The 22453-nt window shown below is 44.2% G+C and overlaps 1 protein-coding gene across 5 annotated transcripts in view; it reads left to right on the forward strand.

Moving 5' to 3' along the window:
• LOC140399187 (ras-specific guanine nucleotide-releasing factor RalGPS1-like) overlaps nt 1-22453 on the forward strand; it is an 839817-nt gene that overhangs the window by 38584 nt on the left and 778780 nt on the right. The gene's annotated exons all lie outside the window — the stretch shown is intronic.

A 22453-nucleotide genomic window follows, 5' to 3' on the forward strand; every position in this document is an offset into this window, starting at 1 on the left:
TATGGACACGTGGGTTTTTAAACACAAAACAATGTTTATTCCAGGAACTCAACTTAACCTCTTAAATAAAAATTGGATCTCTTAACTCCCCTTTCTTCAAAGATAACCCTGAAAATATTACAACACAATCCTTCAGTTATTCCTTTCAACATCCATGAGACTTAACACCTTTAAACAGGAACACATCCGATTAAAGGCTTTACTATTATGAGTTTAAATCACCCAAATGATCCAGAGATGGTCTTTCATGGCAGAGATCACAGCAGATCCAGCTCACTGCAAAAACAGACACACCCCAAGCTCTTTTCAAAATGAAACTAAAAAACTACAAAATGGCTGAGCTAAAACCCAGCTCCACCCACACTCTGACATCACTGCATTTCTTAAAGGTACATTGTGTAAACATCCATTTCTTAAAGGCACTCTCACCGGACAAGAGGGATCTGGTTATCCTGGTTCATGAGTCACAAAGTTAGCATGCAGGTACAGTAAGTGATCAGGAAGGCAAATTAAATGTTGGTATATATTGCAAGGGGGATGGAATATAAAAATAGGGGAACTTTTACTGTAGCTGTACTGGGCCTGGGCGAGACCACATCTAGAATTCTGTGTACACTTTTTTCCAATAAATTTAGAGTACCCAATTCATTATTTCCAATTAAGGGGCAATTTAGCATGGCCAATCCACCTACCTTGCACATCTTTGGGTTGTGGGGGCGAGACCCACGCAAACACTGGGAGAATGTGCAAACTTCACACGGACAGCGACCAAGAGCCGGGATCGAACCTGGGACCTCGGCGCCGTGAGGCTGCAGGGCTACTGTGGACACTTTTGGTCTCCTTATTTGGAAAATAATATAATTGTGTTGAAAGGTTCACTTTACTTGGTTCCTGGTCTGGGAGGCTTAATTTGTGAAGAAGGTTTGGACCTATAACCATTGACGTTTAGCAGGATGAGCAGTAACCTATAAGATTCTGAGGGGACTTGATTGCCTGGCAGCTTTAAGAATAAGAGGTATCCCTTTTAAGACTGAGATGAGTTTTTATTTCCTCTGGAGGGTCATTATTATGTGGAATTCTCCACCGAGTGGAGGCTGAGCCATTCAGTATATGCAAGACTAAGGTGGGCATTTGACAGACAAGGGAGTCGAAGGTTATGGGGGCAGACAGTAAAATGTAGTTGAGACCACAACTAGATCTGCCATTATCGGACTGAATGACTGGAGTAGGCTGGTTGGGTTAGTGGCCCACTATCCTGTTCCCAGTTCTTATGTTCCGATTAGCAATCTCTTTGAGCTGTGAACAAGTGCTGGGTTTGGTAAAGCCTGTTGTGACAGGCCCGTTTAATCGCGAAAGAGGACCCCATCAGTCTCGTGGTGGCAAAACATTCCCACTGAAGGTGGAAGGGGCTGATGTAGGATTCCCGGCTGCCAGCGGTGGGATGTCGATGAGTCAATTGAAACCATTAGTGCTGAGTCCAGTGGAATTCCATGGTGGCTTGGGGATTAAATGGGGGCTGCAACGCTTTCCCGGGCCTACTGAAAACTGCCCTGCAAAAACCCTGTTGGGTTTACTAACCACCTCCCAGGGGCACTGTGTGCCCGATTTCAGGGATCAAGCCTCCCACCCCCTGTCTCTCCCCATCCCATCCTGTCCTCACTCCCCAATCACCTCTGGTCTGGGCTCCCTTGACCATCCTGGGCCTCCGGTGGGCGCATTGCTGACAGCTGCCACTGCTCCTGATAATGCCTCTGACTGTCAGGACCTCCACACCCCCAGCCTCCTCCCTCACCCCCACCGGGTGGTGGTGTTGGGTTGGGGGAATGGTGTCCTCCCTGGATCCTCAACTGGTTGGCACGGCACGTCCCCAATCGGGCTACTGAAATCATCCTCCAGGATCGGGACTAGTATTTTACATAATGCATAGATTAAACCTGTAATTATTATTATTTGTATCCTGTACCAAAAGATAAGTAGGCCACACAGATAATTGGCTAAATGCAGAACTAGATGAAACTAGTTTTCAGGCACAGTGTTGAAATCTTGCCTTTTGTGAAACTCCATAAATAGACGTTACTGGAAGCAATGTTGAGAATGTGCTGTGAAGGGAAAACATCATTATTTGGCCATCTCTGTACATAGCTGGCAGACCTTTCCATGAATTAATATTGGGTTATATCTGGGTTCCATTTGGTCCGATTAAATTTTGTTGTTGCAGGTGTTATGCACTGTACTGTGATGGTAAGATGTGCCAATTTAATTCCTGAATTGGTACATCGCTGTCTTTGGCTGCATTGCTTTGAAGAGATATCATTCTCAATAAGATATCTAAGAGCTTGTATTTATATAGCACCTTTCCTGAACTTGAGACATCCCGATATGCTTTACAATCCTTGAAGTGTAGTCACTGCTGTTTATGGAGGAAATAAGACCACTAATTTGCACAAAGCTAGCTCGCGTACAGCACTGAAATACATAACCAGACCATCTCATTTCTGTGTTGATTTAGGGATGAATGTTGGTCCAGACACTGGGTGGACTGCCCTGCTCACCTGCAAGTAGTGCTGTGGGGCCTTTGCCCACTTGCGAGGGCACATGAGGGCTTCAACATCTCATCTGAGAAACTGATGATAGGCCAGAAATGGCCACCGGGGAGAGAAAATTTTAAAGGCAAAATCATTCTGGACAGTGTCACAGATCTCATCAAGATCTGCAGGGAATGAACAAGAATGGCCTGGGCACAAGTTGATTCATGTGTGTGTCCTGGGTAAATTGGATGAATGAGAGTGACTAGGAGGAACTGGGTGCCACAAATAAAAGGGAAGTGAGCGTTCAGTCGCAATGAAGAGGTAGTGAGCAGATTGAACCCATATAATGTGCCTGTGCGTGGAATTTGAATGTTTGAACTATTTCGAGTTCCTGCAGAAGACATTAAAAACAGTGATTTAAGTTCCTGTTCAGTGTGTTTTGGACGACTCCGCTTGAAGACTGTTTTCCACTCATCAATCTCTTGGTAAGATACTGAATTACGTTAAGTAGGTGGAAGAGTGTGACTAAGTGCATAGGAAAGAAAAATATAATAGTTCACCTGACAGCAAGAACGTTCTGTCAAACAGGCAATTGTTTTAAATCGGTAGCGATTTGAGGAGAAGTGCCGATCTCTCCAGTTTTCTACGTTTAAAGGGATGGAATTTGAATACTTGTCAATCCCACCCTGATGGGACTTTCTTTTGTGTGTGCAGTGTGTGTGCTTATGAAAGAAAGAAAGGACTTGCATTCATTTTCTAAAATTCACCCTTTGGCTATGGGCATTTCCGGCAAGGCTGACATTTATTGCTCATCCCCAGTTATCCACAAAGGTAAGCCACCTTCTTAATTTACTGCATTCTGTCTGGTGAAGTTCTCCTGCGATGCATTTGGGCAGAGCTGTTGCAGAATTTTGATGCATTGATAATGAAGCAATGGTGATTTTATATATCCATAATCAGGATGGTGTATGACTTGGGAATGATAGCAAACCATGGCATGCGCTGCACTTGTCTTTCCAAGTAGTGAAGTTTTCTCAATTCATTCTTGGGATGTGGACATTGTTGGCGAGGTCAGCAGTTATTGCCCTTAGGAACTTGGACTGTAGTGCTCCATGATAATGGCTCACTGTGTGGTGATAATAATAATCTTTATTGTCACATGTAGGTTGACATTAACACTGCAATGAAGTTACTGTTAAAATTCCCTAGTCGCCACATTCCGGCGCCTGATCGGGTACACCGAGGGAGAAATCAAAATGTCCAAATGACCTAATAGCACATCTTTCGGGACTTGTATGAGGAAACCGGAGCACCCGGAGGAAACCCACGCAGACACGGGGCGAAGGTGCAGACTTCGCACAGACAGTGACCCAAGCCGGGAATTGAACCTGGGACCCTGGTGCCGTGAAGCAACAGTGCTAACCACTGTGCTACCGTGCTGCCCACTCCCATGGTGCTCTTGGGGAAGGAGATCCAGCGTTTTGACTGACCTATAAAGAAGCCCTACTGCTGCTGCTTCACGGTGCCGAGGACCACGGTTCGATTCCAGCCCCTTGTCACTGTCCATGTGGAGTTTGCACATTCTCCCCGTGTATGCGTGGATCTCACTCCCACCACCCAAAGATGTGCAGAATCGGTTGATTGGCCACGCTAAAATTGCCCCTTAATTAGAAAAAAAAAAAAAAGAATCATACGAATGTGTACTTAAATTGTGGGGTGGGATCCGAGTCTTACAATTATCTACCACAAAATGGGCACTGTGGGAATTACTTGCTAAATGGCATGTGATTTCCCATTTTAAATGCTTTGGAATTTTTTTCATGTGCCAATTGAAATTATTCTATGCCAACAGAAATTATTTGTGATGCGTCCCATTCATGCAGATATCTAAACTGACCCTCTCTGACCTTTTTTGCTGAAATGCAAGGGACCTTGGGGAGGGGGGAGGAGGTTGGATTAATAAAATGGTAAACAAAAACATTTGTCACACGAGGCAAGCCCATTTTGATTATAATCCACTGTTCATTTTTATTAGGTAAACATTTGGTCATGAAAAGTTTCAGTGAAGCAATCCAGGCAATGGAAATCTTAACGAGCAGTCTATCTCTTGTTTTGGTGACAGCCATTTGCCATTTACAATGTTAGGCCCCAGCAACAACAAAATGCAATTTTTAAAGTTTGGTTCCACTTTAGCAACTTCCTAATCCTTTTGGGGCCAGGGTTGGTGTGAGAAGTAGGCTCACTTTTTCTCATGTCTTGAAAATCTCTCAAGGTGTTGGACATGAAATTACTCTTCATTATAATGTCTGCTACATCAATAACTACACTGCTTGTGAGATCCCTCAAAGAATATCCATTGATCTGATTTTGTGGGTCTTGGTTGGCTAGGAGACCAGCAGAATTGCTTTAATCATAAAGAGTCCTTAACATCCATTAGAACAGACAGGTAAATTTATTGCCTCACCCTAAGATGCATCTCTGTTCTCTAGTGTGTCAGCCAGGAACATGCTCGCATGCTGAAGTCAATCTTGAAAATCCAATCTGCTGACTTGGGAGAGAGTGTTATCCATTGAGTTTCCCTCATTTATATCCAGCCCATTGCTTTGCAGGCACATTCGTCATAATAAAATGTGCTATCATTCTAACTATGGGCTTACCATGATTTGGTAACAGTCCAGTACATTGTATTCGTATTTGTGCCATTTTTAATATTAAATAGAGAAACCGCATTGGGCTTTACAATAATTGCTCCTACTGGCAGACGGAAGAATTTGTACTCGTCTCAATTCTCCTTCATTCATTTCATGTCCTCGAGCTGGATGAATGCCAAAAAGTTAAATTATCGCTTTATTGACCATTCTTACTAATTTCTTTTTTTGCTGATGACCAGAGAAAATTTGGGGGAGCCCATTCATAAATACTGGGGGGGACTATAGGTTGCTGGGAACTGGTAGGAACAATATACTAACAGGACAGTCCAAGTTCTTTTTTAAATATTTATTTATTCTCCTTTTTCACATTTTCTCTCAAATTTACACCCACCAACAATAAACAATAATCAGTAACAAATATGTCAATCCCCAAATCAATAACAACGATCCCATCCTCCCACCAAACCCCAAACAGTAGCGCGCATGTTCACATAAACAAATGACAAAAAGGAATCCGGAATCACCCATAGTCACCATCAACGCACACCGCCCCCCCCCCCCCCCCCCCCAAACTAATGTTCAATGTTATCCAGTTCTTGAAAGTGCATGATGAATAATGCCTGTGAATTGTAGAACCCCTCCATCCTTCCCCTCAGTTCAAACTTAACCTTCTCAAGAGTCAAGAATTCCATCAAGTCCCCCCGCCACACCAGGACACAGGGTGGAGAGGCTGCCCTCCATCCCATCAGGATCTACCTTTTGGGCGATCAACGAGGCGAAGGCTACAACATCTGCCTCCGCACCTGTTTTCAACCCTGGCTGGTCCGACACCCCGAATATGGCCACCCGGGGGCCCGGAACAAGTTTCACGTGCACCACTTTAGAAATTACCCTAAAAACCTCCTTCAAGTAGTCCTCTAGCTTTGGACACGACCAAAACATATAAACGTGATTAGCGGCCCCCCCCCCCCCCCCCCCCCCCCCCGCAACATTCACACACATCATCTACTCCTTCAAAGAATCGGCTCATCCTCGCCCTCGTGAGGTGTGCTCAGTATACCACCTTCAGCTGTATCAGCCCCAACCTCGCGCACGAGGTGGACAGTCCAAGTTATTATTGAAGGTGAGTAGTTGTGTTCCAACAGGATAGGAACTAACTTTCTTATAAGTTTTATGCTTTGAGTTATGGAAATTCCTTTTTTTAAGAGACTGAAAATCATTTGTCATAGTGTTCTACCATAAAAGTTCCAGAGTTGCTGATTTCCAGGTATTTTTTTGCAGAGGTTCTTTTTAAAAAAAATAAAAAAAAATAAGGTGATTAAAAGAAGGCAAATGGAATTTTGTCCTTCATTGCTAGAGGGATGGAGTTTAAGACTAGGGAGGTTCTGCTGCAATTGTATAAGGTGTTAGTGAGGCCACACCTGGAGTATTGTGTTCAGTTTTGGTCTCCTTACTTGAGAAAGGACGTACTGGCACTGGAGGGTGTGCAGAGGAGATTCACTAGGTTAATCCCAGAGCTGAAGGGGTTGGATTACGAGGAGAGGTTGAGTACAATGGGACTGTACTCGTTGGAATTTAGAAGGATGAGGAGGGATCTTATAGAAACATATAAGATTATGAAGGGAATAGATAGGATAGATGCGGGCAGGTTGTTTCCACTGGCGGGTGAAAGCAGAACTAGGGGGCATAGCCTCAAAATAAGGGGAAGTAGATTTAGGACCGAGTTTAGGAGGAACTTCTTCACCCAAAGGGTTGTGAATCTATGGAATTCCTTGCCCAGTGAAGCAGTAGAGGCTCCTTCATTAAATGTTTTTAAGATAAAGATAGATAGTTTTTTGAAGGATTAAGGGTTATGGTGTTCGGGCCGGAAAGTGGAGCTGAGTCCACAAAAGATCAGCCATGATCTCATTGAATGGTGGAGCAGGCTCGAGGGGCCAGATGGCCTACCCCTGCTCCTAGTTCTTATGTTCTAAGAGTATGGATAAATCAAAAGGTTGTGGAAAGTTTTTGAAAAATAGGCACCTAATCTATCAGCTGGTTGCACCATCTCAACTGCTGCTGTTCAAAGACTGAATTGTTCAGGTACTTTATAACCGGCATGCAGCGCTGATTTATCCTACCTGGTATTGGCTGTTGAATTTGTAAGTTTCCGCCTTGGTAAAAGCCACAAGTAACGCCACCAGCAAATATTTGTTTTGTTTGCTCAGTAAGTGAGAAACTTCAGTTATGAGGATAGATTGGAAAGGGAGAGGTTGGGACTGTTCTCCTTGGAGAGAAGGCAGCTAAGGGCGTGATTTTCCGGCCACGTTACGCCCAGTGACTATCCTGCTAGTGGGAGAGCCCCTAAACATGGTTTGTGCCAGATACAGAACTGATCGCGAAGCACCCGAACGCCGCGACGCCCACTGTACTCTGGAGGGAGCGACCCAGATCAGCAAATTTAAATGCATCTTAAAACTCATTTGAATATGCACAGCCTGTTTGAAGCTGGAGTCTCCCGATTTCTGGATTCACCAGCCGCAGGGGCACAGGGTGAGGCTGGCACCAATCCGTACTGGTTTCTAAAAACGGATACCAGACCTGATGGCCAACATCAAGGAGCTCTAAGGCCATTGGAGCCCCTGGGTGGTCGGGACAGGGCAGTTCCCTGTCGGTGCTGGGGTTCGTGCCCTGGTGGTTCCGGCATTCTGGGAAGCACTGCATGCTGGGCAGTGCCGATGAAGGGGCAGGCTTGAAGGAGTGTATGAAGGGTGGGGGGTATGAAGAGTGGGTGGGGGTGGTACGAAGGGTTGGTGGGGTATGAACAGTGGGTATGCAGGGAGTTATAAGGGTGGGAGGGGACTGAAAGAGGGGCTGGCCTGAAAGGTGGGGGGTCCTCAGCGATCCCACAGCGGGGTATGCTCATTTGGAGAAGGGGGGCGGGGGGTGGATGTTGCTCCTCCAGGGTTGAAGGTCGGGACCATGTCTCTGTGGGAGGGGATGAGGGTACCTACAACTTAACTCTGATCTCTGAGGAGCCGGTAATGCCGGTGTCTTAAGCTCCCCATTGCAGAAAAAATTCTAATTGTGGGAATTTTCGGTGCGAATCTCCCCAAACTCCAATAAAATGACTTGTGTGGGTGAATTGTAATCTGGATCTTCCCCATATACCCGACAGAAATCGCCCCCATGATTCCTGCCCTATGGGGTGCGATTCTCTGAAAAAATTTCTAAAGTTCATTTGTGGTGGTTTTTTTAGGCCGTTTCCTGCCAGGTCTGCTGATGGGTTCCCCACCACTATTCAATAATACCCAGTGGATGCTGGGTAAGTTCGCTGAAGCCGGTTTCAAACCGGCTTCAGCGTGCCACTTGGTCCCGCCCTTTGTGGGCAGGATCCTGTCTCCCCACGCCTCCGGGACTTGGGTGAATCTCGTGAGGCGTGAGAACTTCTGGGAAGTCCGCGAGACGGCTCTCCCGAGATTCACCGGCCGCACCACTCTCGAGCGAGAGCACAACGCGGCCGGGGGATTGGATCACAGTCATTTTTTGGGGAGAATTTCGCCCGAAGAGGAAATTTGTTGGAGATGTTCAAAATTGTGTGGGTCCAACCAAGTAGACAAGGAGGAACTGTTCTCACTCGTTAAAGGATTAAGAATGAGGGGGCATAGATTTAAAGGGAATTTGCAAAAAACGCAAATGTGATGTGAGAAAAACCATTTTCACTCCGAGTGATTGGTCTGGATTACACTGCCTGCAAGTGTGGTAGAGGCCGGTTCAACCAAGGAATTCAACAGTGTATTGGATGATTACTTGAAGAGAAGTAATGTGCAGGCGTTCGGGGGAGGGAAAGGCAGGGGAACCACAATGCTCCTTTGGAGAGCCAGTACAGACTCAATGGGTCAAATGACCTCTTTCCGCGCTGTATGGATCGTGGCACTTGATGAAAATGTTTCATTTCTATTTAAGCGGCGTAGGCGCCTGCATTTCCAGAATGTTGTACCACTTTTCGAGAGTTTTGTGATAACCACAGCAGAAAAGCACAAGATCGTACGGAATCTGGAAATCCCAAAATAAGAACTGAAAAGGTGCAGGAAGCCTTCGGCAGGAGGTCGGAGTTCACGCTTCAGGCCTATGTCCCTTTGGCAGTGAGACAGAAACATTTCATTGATCTCTGCTGGTGACTTAAGTGTTTCACATGAGGATACGCAAACCATTTCTTAAAATAAAACACTAGGTGCTGGCAGTCTGATAACACAGAAAATGCTGCACACACTCAGGGTTTTACAATAGTGCTTTTCATGACTACGTGATGTCTGAGTGCTTTACAGCCAATGAAGTATGATTTCAAGTGCAGTTACTATTGTGATGTAGGAAGTACAGCAGCCAGTTTGTGCACAGCAAGCCCCCAAACAACATTGTGACTTTTTTTTTTTCATTTTCATATTTTTATTAGCTTTTTAAAAAATGTTTTACATAATTTACATTGCACGCTTTTAACAATCCCTCCCTCAACTCTAAAACAATGAATCAACTAACTACCCCCCTTTTGAGCTGTTGACTGAGGTTAATTCCTTAAAGTGAGAAATGAACGGACACCATCTCTTGTGAAGCCCCATTGTGATAATGACCGATTCATTTGTTGAATGAAGGATAAATCTGGTCCTGGACAGTGGGGGGAAAAAAGCCTCATCTTCTCAACAGTGCCACCAGAACAGGTGGAGGGATCTCGGTTTTAAGTCTCATCGAAACCTGCGTCTTTATTTCCCCCCCCCCCCCCCTTTTATGATTTTGGCTATTGAAATGAATAACCATTGATGCTGCCAAAAAATATAATTCACAATTAACGCAAAAAGTTTAAAAATAAAAATTGTCTGGTGAAAATAACCTATATCTCAAAAGTGGGGTATGTTACTGATTGTGATGTAATTGTTCTAGACTCTCCCCCTCGGAATTGTTTGTGTGAAGATAGCAGTTTCCATTCCATGTTGAGCCAATGAGGATTGCTGTTATTCTTGGAATGATCCCATAACTGTAACCGAGTAACAATGTTAATCTTAAATAAATTCAGTTGAGGTCTTTTTTTTCTCCGAAAGTCTTTTTAGCTCATGATATGAACTCTCTGCATACCGGTCCACAAATCTTTCAAGTTATAGAATAATTTTTGTTTTGTTTTGAATGCGTTTCTTTTTTAAAATGGAAGATTTAAAGTATGGCGAGATTTCCTTTTGGTCCTCTCATGCTCTTTCCTCTCTCTGCCCCTTTCATTGTTGATGTGCTGGCTGGGCAGAAATACATTAATACTCGATGAACCTTTTTGATTAATGCATCTAGAGATGTGGTGTGCTTTTTCACCGCTTTTGGTTTATAGAGTGGAAATCAGTAGGATTTGAAGAAGTTGTAAATCTTTTAAAAATCAAACTGTTCAAAAACTATACTTGGGATCATTTCAGTTTTAGCAGCAGAAATCCCTTTAAGATCTTTTGGCCCAGTGTAATTGGAGTGAATTAACATTAGGAGTTAAAAATAACACCATCTCTGAGCCTCTTTGAATTAATGACTGTTATCTGCTGTGTTATATGGCGCCTTCCTGCAATTGAGCTCAGCAACCCTTTCAACCCACTTGTCCCAATGATGCATTTCTTACTCGCTGCTGTTAAATGATATTTTAAAAATAATTCAGCTGAGGTGGAAAAGAATATTCAAATTAATCCTTACTACAGTGCCGTTCTTGCAGTTGGAGCTTGGCAAGGTTTTTCCTCCGTGCTCTCCCACTCGGGATTTTTCACCGGAGAGGGACAATGAGTGCGGTCGATGGTCATATAGTTATGACAGATTTTCCTTGAATGAGGAGGGAAATGAAATCCCAGTTTGCGGAAAGTTGTTCCGGCCCGTGATTGTTCTTGGAGGCGGCGGTTGGTTGGAAGGGTGTCGGCAAAGGAAGCTTCAAAATAAAAACAAAATACTGTGCGTGCTTGAAATCTGAAAGAGAAACAAAAGGTGCAGGAAATACTCAGCAGGTCTGGCAGCACCTGTGGAGAGAGAGAGAGACCAAGTTGACGTTTCGAGTCCCTTTTCTGTTAGAAGCGACGGAAGCACTTTGGGGGGTGTTGGAACTGAATAGGGATTGATGAACAAGAAGGTCAATGGCATTAAAGCTGGGGCCGTCGCATTGGGTTGGCAGGATCTGAATTATCGCCCTCAGCCTGCCTAATAAATGCTTAATTTTAGGTGTAGCATGGAAATATTCTTTAAAAAAAAAAAGGGAAGTTGACTCGGATTGTGAGGGAGAAGAAAAATGGAGATGCACTTTTTTCTCCATTTCTCCTTGTGGTGATGTTTGTGAGGGGTTTCCAGGATGGAAGGCGTAGTGATCACAAAGATACATGAAGCTCTTTTGAAGAACTAAACTTAACTTTATTAACAGTACTAAATTTGAGTTTGACACTTATTCTGAATAGCAAACGAGAATTAATCTACACTCACTAACACTATCTCTATCTGCTAACTATAACAATTATATCTTCACTAACTCTACAATACACTATTGTTATGGGCTAGGGTTTAGAGAACCCCAAAGTGTATCATGGAGTTCACCTAACCCACAACTTTTACTAGATTGTGGTATGGGGAGCACACGGCCCACTCTACAGGTGTGGTGCAGCAGAAATGGAAATTTATTTTTTAAAGCAAAACAATGTTTATTCTATGAATGCAAGTTAACCTTTTTAAAACATAGTGAACATCTTAGCAACCATCAATTTAAATACAACCCCCAAAGAATACAACACTAAGTAATCCTTAAACTTTCCTTTTAACATCCATAAGACATTTTTAAAAAAAACTTTTAACAGAAGCACATCAGGTTTAAATTCACTACTGAGAACAGTTATCACTCTGAATTCACCAAATGATCAAGAGATAGTCTTTACATGGCAGAGAGAACAACATTACACCTTCTCTGTGGCTGGCTGCAGCTCCAACTCTAACTCTGAAACAAAACCAAAAAACACAGACCCACCCAAGCTGTTCTCAAAGTGAAACTAAAAAGCAGAGCCAGAGCTCCGCTCCACCCACACTCTGACGTCACTGCAGTAACTTGAGCAGACAAACATTTCTTAAAGTGACACCCTCCTGACACTATGAAGCTTATCGTTGTCAGCTCCAAACCTAGTCTGTTCCCCGAGCTTAAGAGCCAGTGCTATTTATTGTACTGTCCCTTCGCTCCTGCCAATGGTTAGGCTTAACATTAACTCTTCACATGCTGTACATTTGTATAATGTCACACCCCTGTCAACCATTTCCATGGCAGCTGGATTCTTTGCAGTCTTGCAAAGGCTTGGGGCACTACTGGACTTTCTTTTGCATAATATTGGGCAATCCAATCTATTACAGAAATAATGGAAACTGGGAAGCAAACCGAGCAAGTGTTTCACTTTACAGTGCAATTTCCAATTGGCTAAACGAATCCGTTCTTGTTCCAAGGCAGTAACACTGGTGAAGTGTGTAAAGGTGGGGAGAGGCTTTCTGCAAATTGTTTGAAATTTCTGGTTGAGGGATAGGCATTTAGAATTTCTTGAAACAACATTACTGATGCCAGTAGTTTTGCATCTCTGAAATGTTGTTGATACTGTTACTAACAAAAGCAATGTCCTGTCAAAACCTTTGCCCTTGCACTCCGGGAAGAGAACCAAACTTCAAACAAAGTAACAGATTATACTGTGTGAGGATATAACCTGTTTGGTTGGCAAGTGGACTCTGGTTAAGGTGTTGCCATGGAGAATGCACCACCTGTTGTCCCCAATACTTCTGTTTAATTGAAAAATAGTAATGGCTGGACATGTTATTTCTGGCAGGAAGGATCCTACATATGAGTATATGCAGCTTGTAGCTGGAAGTGGGTTACATTGCAAGCTTTACTGATAATCTTAAATTGATGTCATTCTGAGCCACCTTGGGATTGTTCAGTCAGTGCTGCCCAATCGCAGAGTCACATTTAATGTTGGACACCTATTATGAGTTTTTCAAGCGCGCACTGTTTAATGGTCCGTACTCTGCCTGTTGTGAACAGCTGAAGACAAGTGCCGTTTGATATAATCCTCCATTGTTGGGACTTGCAGCCGAGATACCAGGGGTACCAAATTACTCATTAGTTTGATAGACAAAATGTCTTTTTTGGCTTGATGGCAGCATCCTGTTAGTAGTGGATACCAATCGTGTTGCTGCTGCATGGTAGCAGTGTGAAATGGCTAGCTTAATCAGTTGTTCAAATTTTGGGGAAACTTTACCTTCAAGTGTAATTAGAGCTAGACTGAGCTATTTTCAGGCCCAAATGTGACAGCCTTGGGTGCATTTGTGAGTGTGTGTCAGTGATATATATTTATATATTATACATATTTATATATAAAAATATATATATTTCAACAATATAAAAAATATACATAGTTCAAAAATATAGCAATCTTTGAAGTGGCATTTTAGAGATATCTTATAATCTGTGATTCTCTTTGTTCTTCCTGTATTTTAAAAGTCGTGGATAAGATACCATTAATAATATTTGGCAACTGAGTGTACACATCCTCTCACCATCTCCAATCAACAAATAGTTAGGACTTTAATTACTGCTAGCTCTTTAAAATATGGTATGTATTACATTGTATGGTTATGGTTTTCGGGGAAAAAACAGCAACATTAATCAATATTTATCCTTTGGAGTTTTATACACAATTGTGCTCAATTTGGAAAGGTCAAGTGCAGTAGGCGCCTGCAATTCCGCCAGTGTTGCCGTTGGAAATGGGGCAAGATGAACAGATTGACTGACTGACTGTCTCTGTAGTCAGTGGAGATCCCTCTTGTAATGAAATGCAGGAGAAGGCCACTTCGTCCGGAACATATATTGCATGTTTCTAAGCCTCGGGTTCCCATAATTTCATTAGTTGTCAGAGAAAAATGGGTGAGCAGGTTTTCAGATTTTGCTGTGGGACGGACCCTTGCACATATACCATTGGGACCCTGCTTATTACTGGAGAATTCTTTTATTTAACGTCAACAGGAATAATAAGTACAGGTTTCAAATAAAAGTCTTCATATTAACACTATGTCTGGAAAATGCTTGGGAATAAAAGTAAATTACATGAAAGATGCATGGGAGCTCAGTAATGGGCACCAAAACCTGGGCTGGGCTGAAGATCTAGGCCTCCTTTAAGATAACAGTTTTTGTTCTGATTCCAGTCTGACACTTGGCCAGACTACCTTCATGGTTAACGAAAGGCAATTTAAGTAATACGCAGCCACAGTTAAGGACCTGTGAGGGCAGTTGTAGTGTTGAGCGTAAATGTTTACATCTGACTGGGTTGTCTTAGTGGGAATGTGGGAAAACATTAACCTGGTCTGCCTTGCTTAGAGTTCTGTCAGACTGTTTGCAGATGGTGTTGTACAGTCAAATACTTCCGGTATTTGATCACAGATTGGCCAAGGTCCATTGGCTGGACAGCATGGACTGCAACCCACTAATGTCACAGAAATATAGCTGGAAAAGCACCAGAGGTGTCACTCATTTGTTGTCAAAACATTAAGCTGTTGTTTCTTGCCTCAAACTCTCCCAGGAGACTATGTTCCTGTTAAACGCATGTGTATTGTACACCATAATTTTCATACAATGTTAACTACAGCCGAATGAACCAAGCTTGTTGGAGCATGTGTCAGGTGGTGACAGGCATGACTTCTTTCCATGCCCACCTCAATCCTGCAAATGATTACTGAACAAAGAGCAACTTGGGCGATCCATCTTTTGTCTTGTCTTTGCTGTTGGCTGGTTTATTTTAATCCTACCAGCTGTCCACAAGAGCTTCCTTCCTTCCCACTTTCATAATCTATATCACGTCCTCCAACCTACAATTCGTGCCATACTCCATTCGCGCCCGGATATCGGGTTCTCCACTCCTGGGCTAGTGTTGCTACCCAGGTTTTATGTATTCTCAGCTGTGAGCAGTGGTAAGACTCTAGCATCTGAGTCAGAGGTTTGCTGGTTAAGCCCTGCTCCAGAGACTTGGAGCATACTTCATGCTGACGATCCAGTGCAGCATAGAGGGGCTGTATGTTTTCTATTAAATGTTGGACCAGTGCCCAATAGATGTAACATTGGGAAAAAAAAAAAAAATCCTGCGTCAATGTTGCATAAGAATGAAAGTGAGGGGTGTACGGTGCCAATATTTATCCTTAACATCACAAAACAAGTCATCTGATCAATTGTATCATTGCTGGCAGTGGGAGTTTGATGCAGACAAATTGGCTGCAAATTTTCCAACATAACAAACAGTGACTACATTTTAGAATCATAGAACCACTACAGTGCAAAAGGAGGTCATTTGGACCATCGGGTCTGCACCCTCTGAAAGAGCACCCTAACCAGGTTCCCGTTCTATCCCTGTACACTTGAGGGCAATTTATCATGGCCAATCCACCTAACCAGCACATCTTTGGACTGTGGGAGGAAACTGGAGCACCCAGAGAAAACCCACGCAGACACGGGGAGAAAATGTAAACTCCACACAGACAGTCGCCCAAGCCCAGAATTGAACCCGGGTCCCTGGCACTGTGAAGTAACAGTGCTAACCACTGTGCCACCGTGCCGCCCCTGCTAAATGTGCTTCATGTGTCATAAAGCACTTTGGGATATCCTAGTATCGAAGAAGATGCTACATTAATGCAAGTTCCTCCTTTCTTTAAGTGCAAACTTGGTTATAACACCCAAGTTCACACAGCTCGATCCTCCAGTTCTGTTTAACTGTTGACGAGGTGTTGGGGAAACATCTGGCTGTAGGGTCATGAGTCTCTATTTAGGGGAGAGGCCTGTGACTCTGAACCTGATGTGGTTGAAATTTGTAGCACTTGATACTTCATTTGCTTGTGAGAGACCAGTTTTCTTGCAATTTGATTGCAACTGGTGGTCCTGTAAAGGACTGCATTCTCTCCCATCATTTTTGTGGTAATTAATCAAACACAAACGTGACTTTTGTGATGGGTAAGCATTTTGTTTTATAAATTTAAGAGTATCCAATTATTTTTTTCGAATTAAGGTGCAATTTAGTGTGGCCAATCCACCTACCCTGTATATCATTTATCTTGTGGGGGTGAAACCCATGTAGACACAGGGAAAGTGCGCAATTCCACACGGACAGTGACACAGGGCCGGGATCGAACCTGGGACCTCGGCGCCGTGAGGCAGCAGTGCTAACCACTGTGCCACCGTCATGGGCAAGAAATTATTTGGATGTTGTCAGCCCAGTTTATAAAATGCCTAAAAAAGTGCAGACTCTTGTCTCCCTCAATGACTTGCTCTCATCAAGTTCTTGACTGATTTATATGGTATTTGATAATAAGTATTCTGCACAAAGCATGTTCTTGTCTGGTTTCATTGCCTGGAGCACCTTAAGATAATTTATTCTGAAAGTTATATTTTATCCATGAGTCATTCACAGTGAGTGTGTGAATATTCTTCCGTCTTTTTGATTTACCGATGGACATAGTCATAGACACGTTAGGGCAGCGGATAGACCATTTGGCCCATTGACTCTATTCCAGCTCAGTTTTGTAGCCATCTGGGATGGCCACTTGCAACCAGGAACAGGGAAGGTCGCAAAGCCCAGCGGGAAAAAGGGACAATGCGAGATTCAGGCAGGCTCAGAGCCTGAAATGTATATTTGCGAGTGAAGAATCCAGATGGTGTCGAAACCCCAACCGATTAGCATTGGATGGACCAATTAGCATTTGATGGCCCATCTCCGCCAGACAAAGGACTGGTACTTGAGCGACAGGTAGTCCCAGACATTTCGGCGCCACTCCCTGTACTAGGGAAGCGTAAACAACAGGTCAATGACCGCTTGCGACACGCCCAGCCATCCAGGCACCTGCCCATTTATTGGTTCGAATCTAACACAATGATCAGGGATCACCCAATTAATGGGGTCCAAACTGAAGGACCGCCCAAAAGAGGGCGTAAAACCCCAAGCTCAAGAAGAGAGTCCACCATGTGTTCGTCCTCTTTTGGACCTGGCGCCCCAGCAACGACCATCTCCAATCGCAGCGCCACCAGAAGCAATTTCAAGTTCAACGCCTGCTACCAGACGGATGAGCCCAGCTGAGCAGCAGTTACTCCTACAGACCCGATAGATCTAGAATCGAACAACGGCCACTGTTCCTCTGACCTAAGCCGGGTGCCTGAAGTTCAGTACAGGTTGTCATAGTCGGTAGATGTTGTTTAACTAGTAGTGTTTATATTGCATGTTAATTGTGTGTAAATAAAGTGTCCTTGACCTTGAACTAACTAACTGGTGTTTGGCTCTTTGATCGATAGCCGGTTGAACCTTGTGGTGGTATCATTCGATACCTGGCAACTCTGAGCAATGATAGTATAGATACCTAAAGAAAGGAGGGCAAACTCACTGACTGCCATATTTACAGTAGGTAAAAAAAGGCAACAGTTTGGAACGATTCAATCACTCCCATTACCCAGCTCTAATCCCGTAACCCTGAGATTTTTTCCCCTCACATTCTCGTCCACTCTTTTTTTTTTTTTTGAACTCATTAATTGTCCCTCTTTTACATTTTAAAACTACGCGACTCTTGCGTTTAATTTTTTTTTTAATGTTTAGGATTCTGAAATGAGAATGTAAAATTGATTGCATTCAGCAAGTGCATCATCTCATCTGTGGTCCAGTAATTACATTTTGCACTTCACCTAATCACCTGGAAAGGAATTTTGTAAGTGTATGGCGGTGAGGTTAAATCACTGTGCAAAAGGAAAATGAAACCGTATTTTTCATAATAGAACCTGATCAGTTTGGATTTGTGGTAGCGTGGCCCCTTTACTACAGCCAATACACTCCCTTTGCCGTTTTTTTCCATGATATCTTTGTCATTTAATCTGTTCTGCTCTCTAACCTATCTCAGACCTTCCCTTCTGTTGTATCTCCCCTCCCCTTTTCAACCAGCATAAAAAGTCAGTTCTGAAGAGGTCAACTGTTTTTCTCTTCAAGGATGCTGCCAGACTTCCTAGTGTTTCTACCATTTCTCTTATTAAGAAAGCATATATTCCTCTTGGTTAAAAGCTATTTTAATACAGAATAACTGAAGTACATTTTTTTGGGCACCACATTTCTGCATTGTTGTGGGTTGCATTGCTTGATTAAAATTATTGGAGTGTTCATTTATTTTCCATGCCAGAGACCCCTTCGGATACCAGGTGCATTCCCTGTGGGAGCTACTTTAAGTCAGCCAAATGCATATGGCTATTTAGTGCAGAAATGTAAAACTTTTAATTTGCTGGTTTGGATGGGTTCGGATTTCTGTACAGCGACCACTGAAGCCCATTGTACTGAACTCAAAATGCTTTTGATGCATCTTCATTCACTTTCTTCATATTATAGGAGCTTCGTATTATAGAAACTTTCTAGATTGAACTTTTACATTTCTTGTGATTGAAAAAAAATATGATAGTGATTTGTAGCTGAAAGGAGTACTTTGGCATAATGTGGCACAGTAGCACAGTGGTTAGCTCTGTTGCTTCACAGCGCCAGAGTCTGCACGTTCTCTCTATGCCTGAGTGGGTTTCCTCCAGGTGCTCAGGTTTCCTCCCACAAGTCCAGAAAGACATGCTTGTTAGGTGAATTGGACATTCTGAATTCTCCCTCTGTGTTCCCGAACAGGCGCTGGAATGTGGCAACTAGGGGCTTTTCACAGTAACTTCATTGCAGTGTTAATGTAAGCCTACTTGTGACACTATTAAAGATTATTAGAGCAATAGAACAATAGAACATTACAGCGCAGTACAGGCCCTTTGGCCCTCGATGTTGCGCCGACCTGTGAAACCAATCTAAAGCCCATCTACACTATTCCCTTACCATCCATCTGTTTATCCAATGACCATTTAAATGACCCTAATGTTCGAGTGTCCACTACTGTTGCAGGCAGGGCATTCCACGCCCTTACTACTCTCTGAGTAAAGAACCTACCTCTGACATCTATCCTGTATCTATCTCTCCTCAATTTAAAGCTATGTCCCCTTGTGCTGGACATCACCATCCGAGGTAATAGGCTCTCACTGTCCACCCTATCTAATCCTCTGATCATCTCGTATGCCTCTATTAAGTCACCTCTTAGATTATTATTGACATGCTAGTGATATTTGGGACCAGTGTTGTCAGTTATTGCAGCCTCCGATAGTGTGTTCATGGTCTACTGCCAGGAAAGCATCCATGAAATGTTCTGAACTCTTGTGTTTCCAATGGAAACCAAATGTTAAACTACAGACAATTGTAAAGCATGATTATTTTATATGTAAAAGAACAGGTGGTTTGCTTGGAGCTCTTTTCCTGAAAAAAAAATTGAAAAGGAAACGTGTGAATTAAATCGGGAGCACAGATAGGGGAGCAGTAATCCCGTGAGACTGAATGTGGCTGTTCAGACAAGACTAGGTCAGACCTGCTGAGCATGTCTGCAGTGGCTGCTTGCTTTTTGACCTGATCTATTTTATGATTCATTCCCGTCTGGGTAATTGCAACAAAAAGTGTCAACTAAATGTAATGGAATATGTAGAGAGTCATTTGATGCTGACATTTGATTCCTCCAGTTGAACATTTAAGGCCTGACTGGATGGTGTCATCCCAGTTGTTACTGGGATGTTTTTTTTAATTTTGGGAATGAAGGCATTGACTTGATGTACAGCTCACTTGACTGGACAGCTGGTTCGTGATGCGGAGCGATGCCAACAGCGCGCGTTCATTCCCGTACTGGCTGAGGTTAATCATGACGGCCCCGCCTTCTCAACCTTGCCCCTTGCCTGAGGTGTGGTGATCCTCCGGTTAAATCACCACCAGTCAGCTCTCCCCCTCAAAGGCAAAAGCAGCCAGTGGTCATCTGGGATTGTGGGGACTTTACCTTGGCTTTATTACCTCAGTGTAGAACTCTTTGGTCTGACATTTTTTATTTAAAAAAAAAAAAAAAGTTTTTATTCTCCATTTTCACATTTTCCTTAAAAATTTACACCCCACCACAGACAGTAAACGGTAACAAATACAAAATCAATCCCCTTAACAATAACAACAATCCCATCCTCCCATCACCCCAAACAAGAGCCCACCTGTCAATATATGCATCCCATAAAACAAACCCTCCCACGGTGGAAACAAAAGAGAAAAAGAAGAAGAAGAAGAAGGAGTCCGGGACCGCCCATGGTCACCATTGACCTATAGAATCCACTCCCCCCGCCCCCCCCCCCCCCCACACTCAACACCATCCAACCTCTGAAAGAGTACCGTACATGATACCCAAGAGTTGTACACCCCCCCCCCCCCCCTCCCTCCCCCCTGTCTCCAACTCCTCCCGTCCACTGCCTCTTGTAAAACCCCCCCCCCCCCCAACCTCGGTTCCTTCCCCCCCCCCCCCCCCCCCCAACTTTCCACCCCGGCTAGACCACTCTGACCCTGTTCTGCCAGGCTCTGATGGCCGCAGCCCCCCCCCCCCACCTCACTCCCTTTCACTGGCTGGCTTAAACCGGCCAGCATGGAGGCCCCCTCCCAGGTCCCTTTTCCCCCTTGCCAGGCCCTAGGAAAGCCCAGAAATCCCCTTGTAGCGCACAAACCCCGCATATCCACCTACACCCCAAAGAGCCCTCATTTCGAGTCACTACCTTTGGCGGCTCACTCGCCATTGGTACAGGCCTCCACAACCGATGAGCCCGATCCAGTTCATATCGGGAGGGATCCTCCCCCAATAGTTTTGCCAGCATCGCGGCAAAATACTCAGTCGGCCTCGGCCCTTCAACTCCTTCGGGCAGCCCATCAATCCTCAAATTCTGTCGCGTGGATCTGTTTTCCAGGTCTTCCATTTTTCCTCGCAGATCCTTGTTAATGTCCATCACCTTCCGCATCTCCTTCCCCATTGAGGCAAGTTGATCACCGTGCTGCAATAACGTCACCTCCACTTCCTTCAGCGCCTCCCCTTGTTCTCGCACGTCCGCCACTGCACTCGCCACCGGTGAAATCGCCTCCTCTACCAGCACACTCTCAACCTCTCTCATCTCCTTCCTCATTGTCTCCATGTATCTTGTAAACTGCCTTTCGTATTCCGCAGCCATCACCTTAGTTATTTCTTCAGCCGTAAGCAATGTGGCCTCCCCTGGTGCTCCAGCCTCCATTTTCCTTGGCGACCCCGCGGTGACCTTTCCACTCCCCGACAGACCTTCAGCTGTTTTCTTTACGGACGATTTTTTGCTTACCCTCGACATTTTTCTTCATTGTGCCTTCACTGTTTCTTCCTGCTTTTGCCGCCTCCGTGGACCCTGGGACTGGTCTTAAAGCCCCGAAAATGCCGTTCCCGAATGGGAGCCCTCCATTGTGCGGCCGCCTCCCGCCCGCCGTCACCGGAAGTCGCTTTGGTCTGACATTTAAAGTCACCTTGGATAAGTCCACACTACGGCTTCTGGGGCAGCAAGAACTGGAAGTTAGATAGTTAAAGAATACTGAGATGAGATAAGGCTGCATTGAAATGCGGGGTTATATATCTATGCTTTTATACTTTATATTAGAGCTACTAATATGCCACCACTTTCGGGTGTTCATGTGACACTGTTTTGCTGACTTTGCTACATTCTTCACTCAGAAGGTTATAAATCTTTGTCATTCTGCATCCCAGAATGCTGTGGATCAGTTTTTAAAAACTATTTGCGGTCTGGCCAGGCTAGCATTTATTGCCCATCCCAACCTGCGCTTGAGAAGATGGTGGAGAGCTGCCTTCTGAAACCGCTGCAGTCCATGTGCTATTATGGAGGTGAGTTCCAGGATTTTGACCCAGTGACAGTGAAAGCACGTCGATCTATTTCCAAGTCAGGGTGGTGAGTGGATTGGAGGGGCACTTGCAGGTGGTGGTATTCCAACACATCTGCTGCCCTTGTCCTTCTGGATGGTAGCGGCTGTGGTTTGGAAGGTGCTGTCGAAGGAGCCTTGGTGAGTTTTCTACAGTACATCTTGTAGATGGTCCACACTGCTGCCACTGTCAGTGGTGGAGGAAGTGAATGTTTGTGGATGGGGTGCCAATCCAGGAAGCCATATTTTGGATGGCATTGAGCTTCTTGAGTGTCGTTGGAAGTGCACTCATCCAGGCAAGTGGAGCGTATTCCACATTTGTACCATGTAGATTGTGGACCGGCTTTGGGAAGTCAAGAGATGAGTTATTTGCCGCAGCATTCCAAGCCTCTGAGCTGCTCTTTTAACTACGGTAGTTATGTGGCTAGTTCAGTTA

The sequence above is a fragment of the Scyliorhinus torazame genome, chromosome 22, assembly GCF_047496885.1.
Source record: "Scyliorhinus torazame isolate Kashiwa2021f chromosome 22, sScyTor2.1, whole genome shotgun sequence".
Lineage (NCBI taxonomy): Eukaryota > Metazoa > Chordata > Chondrichthyes > Carcharhiniformes > Scyliorhinidae > Scyliorhinus > Scyliorhinus torazame.